Below are 11,114 nucleotides of genomic sequence, written 5' to 3' on the forward strand. Positions count from 1 at the left end.
TACATGAAGATTTAATACTTTATCAATCTTCTGCCATAATATTTTATGTACTACGTTCTCACATTTTCGATTTAAATCATAATCGAAATTTTAGAACGTACTATGTATCCTTGACTAAATTTATTAACATTCCACAACCTAAGCCTTTAGTTTTGAAATGAAGCATAATATTTTGTCCCTTAATTATAGAAAAACAACTATTTAACTCTTACAACTTTGCAAAGTATGACTCTTGTTTTCTATAATTAATAATGCTAACTTGCAACACTTGTCTTAATAATCATACAATCATAACATTTATGCTCCCATTATCACGATGATTATTATAAACATAACACTTATGCTCCCACTAGCTTCAACATGTATTCAGAAATAGCTTAACTTTCAGAAACACAATACCTATTGAATTTCTTAAGTTCATGTTTCTAATACTTAATGCTTTGATAATCTTTTATCAAAACTTCTTGAACTTATACAACTTTGTCTTAGATAGCTCATATGTGTGTCTAAACAATTCAGACTAATTGCCAAATCTCACAATTCGAATCATGAAAAGGGATACCATAACCATAATCGAATTCGAGAATCCAATTTTCACAATCAATATCTTCTTAAAATCTCTCTTAGTGAAAGCATTTCCTCACAGTCATTTCCATGAAGGAGGGAATCTTATGACACTTAGATTTTAATGGTGTATGTGTTCCTATTCATGTGAATTTGTTAAAACCAAAGTTTATGACAAATTCAAACTCATATGGACCGAACTCTTAATCTTGATTTCTTGCCTTGTGGTAACATGGTTGTCCACCATGTCTTCCAAGTAGTTAAGCAGCTCATCCTTTCCTATCAATGTACATTTCATTGATCGAGGTGCTTGCCTTTTATGCGTTCAAATGAGAACTCATAGAACTCATATGCATAATTAACTCGTTTGGAACGGCACAGAAACAAGATAATGTCTACACGATAGGTTGTAAACCTTAACTCGTGTGCTAGTGATGGTCGATAAGGTTTATTCTTGATTAGTTCTTAAACTTTTCAAGACCATTAAGACTCCCACTGACTCCTTGACATATAAGATTCTCTTGTCAATAAACATTTCTTGACAAACAAATGTGCAAGAATAAGAAAAACCCTTTTCCATATTCTATCATTGATGAGTGTTATAAACTTTTTTAAGACTTGTCACTCAATGCCACAATCTTAACACTAAGACTTGTTATTGGAACGAAGTATGATTGACTTCTTGATTTAACCATTTCTTCAATTCTTAATTCCTCTTCTTAGATATACAATTGTACTAAGACTTACTTAGAGGATTAATTGAGATATGGTTCTCAATCATTAAGACATATCATAAAGCATAAAAGGTATTCTCCCTTCTTCTTGGAATAGAGAAACTTTTATCTTTCTACCTACTTGATTCTTCGTATTCGTTCTTCTATTGATTTAAACCTTTTCAATCATTTCAGAATTACACTTAATCTTATGAGTATAATCATATTTACTAAGCCTTTAGCAAACCATGACGAATATATTTGTTATTCTTGTGGTGGGCTTGATCAACACACAACTTTGTGTACTCGATCTCCTAGTCCTTCACTTGAAACTTTGTCAACAAATTAGTCTACTTTTCAAATATGAAATTTCTCATTCATTGTGCAACCAATTTGCATGATTCCAAGTTTCTGTCCACTTGAAACTTGGGGGATGAGAAACTTTCCCTATTTGGTAAATTCTTGACATTTCCACAAACATAATTAAGAATCACATCCACTCGTTGTAGAAATATACGAACATCAATTTTTTCATAATGATTTCATTGCAAGGAAATAAATAAATGAGTCAAACCAAAATTATTTTTATTCATAAAAGCAGCGGAAAACATTTGTCCTTACAATGCAAAATCAACTGAAAAACTATGTATTTAAATATTCCTAACAACTCTATCATAACTCTCTAAGCTCAAAATCTAATCTTCAAATCCATGCGATCGAGATCCATTTCTTCGTGATTAGACTTATCTTGCTCTTTCATCAAGCTTCCTCTCTTTTCACTGATCCTGCAAAACATTCAAATGCAATCTTATCACATTATGTATTAAGAATCAACGAATAGGAACTTAATGCAGTTAGATAGTGGATTTTACCTGAAGTACAGCCATACTCTTTGACTCTCCCATCTTCTGGACTCTTCAGGCTCTTAGGGCAGACTTGTATGCAACGCCCTTTCACTTGGTAGCAAACGCATGCAGGTTGGTTCTTCTAGAACTTCCTCGGAAGCATGGTTGGTTGACTTTCCTAACAAATACGCTCCATTGCTTTACCAAATCATTTCTGATTCAGCAGTAATGAGCATGTAAGTTATGTTAATGAGGTTTTCGTCATGATCCATGATATAATACTTTCTTTGGCACTCATTATATGATTCAGGGAGTGACTGCAGAACCTAGTTCACAGCCAACATATCCGGGAATAACGCACCCAACATTATCAACCTATCGATGTGTGATTTCATTCCTAGAACGTGGGCACACACGGGTTTACCATCTTCATGTTTCATTTCCAATAGGGCTTTAGTGACATCGAACCTTTCAATTCTTCGATCTTGTGGGTTAGGGAGAATAACTGGAGAAGGTGGAGGAAGTGAAGCATGATATCTTGTTCCTCGATCGAATTGTGGAATATCATCTTTATGTGGAATGCTTGTTCCACGAGATTTGGGAAGACCATAGTTGTCGTACTTTGACATCTACAAAATGGGAGAAAAATAAATTCAAGTTAGTTGATTGATTGAGTCCTTAGTAAATCACCCAAATGAGATACTAAGGCTAGGACCCAACACAATATTCTACAACTCGGGAGAGGGATGTCGTAACCCAAATTGCAGAACATTTGAAGGTAAGTGAATGACGATTCACTAATTTTCCACCATGAAAAACAGAAAAACAATTAAGTTTTAAATGTATTGAAAACTCCTAGATCCTTTGAGATTCATTGAACATTTCAACGGCATGTTTAAATCTCGATATGCCCCTCTAGTTTGTGACTGGGATGCCGAGGATCACAAAGCGGGTGTGAATAACCATGCAAACTTACATGGTGCCCCCACATGTTACAGTCACCTATTCGATGTGCCGGTAAACCACACACGCTCCACCGAACTATGACAAACATTGAGTCACCCTTTGCTACCTTTGCTTAGAACCATTTAGTGTGCCGGTTAACCACACGCGCTCCACCAACGTCTTCGCAAGGGCACAAAGCGTAATTTCATGGAATTGCATCAATTCACTTTTGCCTAAAGTAACTAAGATTGGGAATTTGTAAAACATTTAGTTACTTTTGTACTTCATTATACTTATAATGGAAGGTTTCTATCCTATCCTACCCATTCGGCAAACGACCCTCCACTAGTCAAGAGTGCGGTGGGTAAGAGTGGATACCCATTCAATCGCCATTTTATAGGCAATTTCTTTAAACACCCCTTATAGACCAGCTTCGTGAATGAGGCCTACTAACGGTAAGACTGACTTTTACTCATACATACATATATATATATATATATATATATATATATATATATATATATATATATATATATATATATATATATATATATATATATATATATATAATGTTAGACTTTTAATGTTATGTATATAGTATAGGGTGTATTTTACACTTTTAAAAAAATACTAGGTGGTTAAATTTAATAATTATACTTTTAATTCAATTATTGTAAACCAAAACTTTATGGATTTATTAAACCTCTTTTAATTATAGACCTTAATTAATTAATAAAACCATAAGGGTGTGATATGAACTTTTCAAAACATCACTAGGGTTTTAGAATTTAACATTCCTAAATTAAACTTTTAATCAACTTTTAAATTCCAAAACTTGAGGGAAAGTTTTGAAATATTTCAAAACATTAGGGTTTTAACTATTTAAATTTCAAAACAAAACTTTTGAGTTCAAATTTAAACTATAAAACCTAAAAGGGGAAAATTGAAATTTTTCATAACACAAGGATCAAATAACAAATAATATAAATTAAACAATTAATTTTATCGTTATCTATATTTGACCTAATTTCCATTTCTTTCAAAATAAGTTACCCAATTAATACAAATAATCAAACTTTAATCATAAAAGGAAGTTATTATCTAATCAATTGGTAATTATCTTTTGTTTAATCAAGGATATACTCATAAATATGTATAAAATCAGATTTTAATAACCTAAAACAGATAAGGCAAGTATCCATGAGTAAAACAACAAGAAATCCCGAAATCCCCTCTTTCTGACGCTCGAACTCACCGAGTACCCCTATGGACTCGCCGAGTAGGGGCCTACTCGCCGAGTCCACAATGGGACTCGCCAAGTTCATCAGGCAGGGAGGCCAAAAACGATTTTGCGGCTTGAACAAACACATAATGCATCAATATAATAGAAACCAATCAAGGCTCTGATACCACTGATGGGTTTTAGCTATAAGAACATCCTATGTGCTCATACAAACCCTAATGTTTGGATCTAGGTTTCTCTATTGTACATGCAAGTCATCCAAGACTATAAACCCTAGATCTAGTATATGATAATCAATATAACATATAAATTAGGGTTTAGATCATACCTTGATTGTTATGTAGCAATAACAATCTCAAATCCTCCTTGTAATGACTTTAGAAAGCTTAGAGTCACAAATGTCACTCCTCTAATGGTTTACAAACACCAAGAGCAAGAGGATGAATAGGAGAAGAGAAGAAACACCCAAAAACGTGTAGAAACCCTCAGGATTCAGTTCACCACGTTTTTTAGCCTTAAGGGTCCTTTAAATAGTGAGGCTATTAGGGTTATCTAACAAGGAAACCCTAATTTGGATGCTTAAGCCCTAAGCAACCCATGGACTCCTTCCTTAAAGGCCTAGGACGATTTCTAATGGGTTTCCCCATAGAATTCGCCACCCCTTTAATATGGAGTCCATTAGCCTAATATTCAACTATCATACAATTGACAGTTCTAGTCCCTTAAGTTTAATTAATGTCTTTTAGCCACAAACTTAATTCTTATTAATTCTTGACTAATATTAATTAAACAATATGATTTCTCCTTTAATATATTATTCTCATAATATATTAATAAATCACATTTAATCCTTTCTCTCCATAATTCATCCTATCAAGTTGCTTTGGTGAAGGCAACCCAAAAGGACCATGCACCATCGGGTCAAGTACATACCAAAATAGTTATGGACTTAGACACTAATCCAACACTAACGGATCGTGGGACCTCGTCCGATGAGCGTAAGACGTGGCTTCCTCTGACTGGGAGGATCATGCCCACGTTAACTAACTGCCTGGTGACGTCATTTCTGGGCGTCACCTAAGCTTTCCACCACGTCCTGATTGGCCGTGAGTGAATGAGAAGATTGTAGGGGATATTCGTCCCTCACGGAGGGAAACGAACTGCCACCCTTGTGCTAGACTGCCTTGGCTAAGACTGGTCATTGGGCAAAGTCCTGACGAGATAACATCTCATTTATGATGTCCATTACATTTAACGGGACCATTTATGGTAACGTTAACAAGTCCCTTAGGCTAGTAGACTTCTACGTTCGTGACGTAGCATAGTTGTTCTGGGATATTCACAGGCCCGTGGCAGGATGCTTTTGGTAGCTTATGCAGTTGGCAGGGCAAAATCGCCGTTTGTTCGGCGGTTTCATCATGAAAACGGTTCGCTGCCCGTTTTATGGTATTTAAGGCGTTGTTCTTCCTGGCGTTTCCTCTTTACCTTCTATTCATCTCTCTTTGACTTCTTGTTCTTGATAAAAAAACGCTTTCAACCCCTTCTTCTTATTTTTTCATGGCTACCACTCACGCTTTCGGGAGAGATCTGACCACCGAAGAATGAGAATATTTTGAGTTTCGATTTGGGTTCGTTCCCGAACATGGAGTGCAAATCCCCCTACCCGATGCATCACTCTACAGTCCATGTGAGGGCAAAGTCGGTATCCTAATTTCCTTGTTCGAGGCAAGTCTGCGCTTGCCCACCACAGATTTCTTCAACCTGATCATCCGAGAATACGGGTATTCGGTGAGAGAGTTGACACCTATCACTATAAACAAGATAGTGGGTTTTGAACTCCTTTGCCGTTCCCTAGGCCGCCTGCCTACTGTTCCAACTTTTAAGCACTTCTTTAATGCCTCTACTCAGTTGGGGACTCGAACCCTCTCTCGACGGCAGGGCGTCCCTAATCTTATCCATGATAAGAAATCTAAGAAGAACTGGAAGGAGAAGTTCTTATGGGTGAACAATGATCTCGTGGTGCTCAGTTACCCGAGGGCTAAGGTGTATGTCGACCGTGCTCTGAAACTTTTTGGCGCTAACAATGAACTGGCTGATATCCTTGAGAAGATCAGCATGAACGGTAAAGATTGGCCTGAGTGCTTCTTGGCCGCAGGATGAATGAGCGCCGCTTGGAGGGCTCGTGGAAAGATTCCCAAGTTTTTCGTTGAGAAAGAGGGTATTTCACTTGTTCCTCTTCCCCCCCACCCCCCCCCCCCCTTTTTTGAAAATTTTGCAAAGCACGTTTAATCTGACATTCTGTTTTACTGTCGTTATCTTTTGTTTTATTGCCAGGTGTGAAGGAAGTTATTTCTTTAGAGAGAGCTCTTCAGGGTCAGTTCGACGATGAGCTTCAGTGTCGTGACATTGATCTTGTGGAGGATCTTCCACCCCCTGTTTCTGGACGAGGAATTGAGGCAACTGGCGGTTTTGATAGTGCCACCGGCATCCGTGACGATCTAGATCTGCAGGACATTGTTGTCACTGGTGTTTCTCAGAAGGATCCTACACCCTCCGGGTCTCGTAGGAGTCTTCGCGATGTCAAGAGGTGTTTTGCTTTCCTGGAAGCCTTTTTTGGTGGTCGAGCTGAGTCATCCAACACCGTGCCTCTTCTTTGTAAGAAACATAATATGAGTCTCTTACTGGAGGGTACCAAGGATTCTAACCGTACTCTCGATGAAGGTCCTCCGAAACCGTCGGAGGGGGCAAAAACTAGGGTGACTGAAGCGCCCTGTCATACTAGAGAAAAAAGAAGAGTGAGAAAACTAGCCATGTTCCTAGAACTGGGGGAGCCGAGGCTGAGACTGGCTCTTCGCCTCCCCATGGTCTTGCCTCAACCTCTTCTGGTAAAACTGCAACCATCCCCCTTCTGGTGGGTTCTCATCCAAATGCCTATAAGCCAACCTAGAGACTAACTGCCTAGGATCTTGTCTTCGACCACGACACCGCTCTCGAGTGGTGTCGGCATGCGTTTCCTCATGCTACCACCGAGGCTCTAACTGTCCTATCCGACGAGCACATGGTTGACGGCTTGTGCTACTCTGCCGCCCAAGTGTCATCTTATTTGGTCGTGGTCGTTGAGCGTATCTCTTAGATGGAGACCCTCCAGTCTGATTCTGAAAGGAGGGACATTGAAGGCGAACAGCTGAAGGCCCATGTAGTGAAGTTAAAAGCCAACAAGAGCAGCTTAGAGGCTAGGCAGGAGGCGGCACTGCTTGAGAGGGCAAGCTTGGCGGATCAAGTGGCGAAGCTGGAAGAAGAGGTGGGGCGCCCGAACGATCGGGTGGGGGTCTTGACTTTGGAGAACGCAAGTCTGAGCGGGTGGACACCGAAACTGGAGGTTGATTTGGTTGCTAAGAACGTCGTAAGGGGAGCGCTGGAAAAGGATATTTCTTCGATCCTTAATGATGGGCTCAGCCGGGTGGTGGACCGGGTAATCAAGAGCCCCCAGTTTCTCTAGGGTTTGGTTCAGGTGCGGGTGACTTGCATAGCGGCGGGGGTGGAGCAGTGGAAGAAGGCTGCTAAGGAGCTGGTGATCGTCGGGGAGTCTAACTCGGAGGTTGAGGTGGACATGGCCACCAAGGTTCATTGTAACACCGTAAGTTTTCAAACCGTTTTTTTCATTTTTTTACAATCACATAAATCTTATCAACGCATATTACAAAATCCCCAAGATGTCAAATTATCAAAAGCATAACTCCATCTCGTGTGTACAATCAAGCCAACGCCTTCCCATCATCCTAAGAAGTACCTGAAACACATAAGACATAACACGGGAAGCACGAAGCTTAGTGAGTCCCCAAAATGCCACACACATCTCATTAGCCTCTCATGGCTATATCACAAATAAGACCCTTTGGTCAATGTGTCTCAGTGGAACCCTTCGGTTCCACAACTCGGATGGACCCTTTGGTCCTACCCCAACAATGCATATGATACTACACGGTATAAATCACAAAGCAGAATGCATGATATCACATACCTCAGTATAAGCAAATAAGATCAAAATATACACAGATTACCGTAACAACATAAGTCACAAAGACAGTATGCACGATAACACATATCACATTATAAACAAATAAGACCCTCTAGTCAATAATATACTAAGACCCTCCGGTCAATAGTGTAAATAAGACCCTCCAGGCAATAACATGAATAAAACCCTCCGGTCACCCATAAATTACCACACAGGTAAGTATAGTGAGAAGACTCACATCGGCTAGTGAATAGATCCTATAAATGATGTTGCTGTACTCCGGCCTCTAACACTGAGTCAAACCCACAATTAACCCAATTATGATCTAAGACCAAATCTTCACATATTAGGTCTAAATATGGTCCACCAACCCGACCCATAATTAATCTAAGCCTATTGGGCCCACCAAGGCCCAATAACAATGGGACCACAAAGGTCCACTAACGGCTCAACTATGGCCTAATTTTCCAAATTGAGCCCAAATCCTCATATGGGCCTTACCCTAAAGCCCATCTAAATAATCTAGTCCACATGATTGTTCTCGGATGGACAAACAATAGCCCAATCACCAAGGCCCAATAGAAAGGCCCAACTCAAGGCCCAAGCAAAATTAGGGTTTCACATAAAATGACAATTAGGATTAGGTGTTCCCACTTAACCGATTAAGTCCCTCACTCCACTAGGCCATTCATACAATGAAGTCAGACATAATTTCACAATTGCAATCTAACAGTCCAACCACGAGTCCTGGTAAATCCCAAACTAACGTTCCCAAAGATTAGGGTTTTCTAAACCCTAATTAAGGTTTCCAAGCCAATCACCATCCAACTAAGTCTAGATGAAGCATTTGGGCCGATTAGGGTCTCATTATGTCGAGCACCACCCATTGCCACCTCAGGCAGTGGTGGTCGACGGCGGCAGCCACCACCTCATGGTGGCGGTGGTGGTTTTTCTTCCTCTTGGACCAAGAAAATTGATACCAAAATTATATATAGAAAAAACATACTCACACACCATACTTCACACAAGCACAACCACCTCCCAAACGGTGGCTGGTGGCAACAATGTGTGGTAGAAAACGGCAGCCACCATGGTGGGCTGCCATGGTGGTTCGCCAACCTCCGACCAACACTCTTTTTGAGTTATAGCAACATCACATGTGAAATTACAACAAGAAGCTTAGCCCTCAACCACCAACCCGAAAACTAACGCTGCCGGAAAACACGAAAAAAGTGGTGAAGGCCACCAGCGGTAGCAACGGCGCATCTAACGTCAACCACTCAGAAAGGGACGGAGGAGAGAGAGAGGAGTTAATCTTACTGAGAGTTTCCAGTTGATCGTGACCCACACATCGACGCCCACAGCGAGTTCCATTGTCCTTGGTGGTTCTTCGTTTGCTCATGAGATCCAACAGCACATTTGTGTTGGTGCTCGACTACGTGACAGGTAGGATGGTGGCGGTCGACTCGGATACGACTGATAGGAAACTGATGATAGAAGGAGATGGCAGCTGAGGAATCGTGCCTGGCAGCGGCTAAAAGTCCTCTAGGTTTAGTGTTTCCTGTTGCATCGAGGGGAAGGCACGGGTTTAATCCTTTGTCCAATTCAACTTATGCTCTATGATTCACTTCTGGTCCTTCCCCATCATTTATTTTTCAATGTAAATCCAATAGTTACCATACAACCCTCCACTTTAAGAATTATTTGCAAGACAAATATAAAAATTATCTTTTAACCCCCATGATCTCAATTTTGACACATTCAGTCCTTCCTTCTCATAATTCCCTTCATAATAAGTCCTAATAATTACCAAACACACCCTGAATTCTAAAAATCCTTATGAAATAAATCCTGAAATTACACTTTAACCCTCGAAAGTCCAAATTATATTATTTGGCTCCCCAAAACCAACACCCTGCTAAATATTATTGATTTTAGGCCATTATTCATATTAACCCTTATCCATTTATTTATTTAATATATAGGACGTTACATTCACGAGATGGAAGATGCCCTGGCTGCTTTTACTGAGATAGACTTCGCTGGCTATCTTCGCCTGGATAATATGGATATGGCCGGGCTTCGTCACTTTTTCCGAGATGCTCAAAACGATGGATCGGGCCCTGGCTCAAGCCCTTCCCCTGGTAATGGTAACACTCTCGCCCATAAGTAGCACTATTTCTTTGATTTGTTCTGATGTAATATTAGTGAACAATTTTTCTATTTCTTGTTTTGTCATTTTTTGTCTTTGCTGCCCTCATGGGTGGCCTGAAATTCCAGGAGTCTGGCAATCTAAAAATTTCTACTTTATATTTGTGGGTATGAATTATTGTTGTTACCACACATATTCTCTTGTTTGGTTGTTTCATGTATGGTTTATGTTGGCCATCACATGGTATTAATGTAGGGTTTGCTTGTACCCCCTGGTTTGAGTTCTTTTATTGGTGAACTCTTTATGCTTTAGCAAAGCTGGTCTTTGAGAAATTTTTTATAATTTGCTGCTTAAAAATCCTAGGTGTAGCCAAGATCGTCATCTTAAGGCTCACCCGATGATGCTTTTTATTATCGGTGGAAGGTTATGATCCTTCTACACCCATGTGACATGTTTTTTTGTATGTTTGCTATGATGAAAAAGATGAACATGTTTTGGGAGGAAGGTTATGAGCCTTCGATATGCAAACTCCCTAGTTGCCTCCTAGTAACGATTTCGCTCATGAGATGTTGGATGATCAGTCCTTATTGTCACATGGTAAATGTACACAACCTCTTTGTTTTTTTTTTCAATC

This window comes from Lactuca sativa, chromosome 8 (genome assembly GCF_002870075.4).
Source record: "Lactuca sativa cultivar Salinas chromosome 8, Lsat_Salinas_v11, whole genome shotgun sequence".
Taxonomy (NCBI): Eukaryota; Viridiplantae; Streptophyta; class Magnoliopsida; order Asterales; family Asteraceae; genus Lactuca; species Lactuca sativa.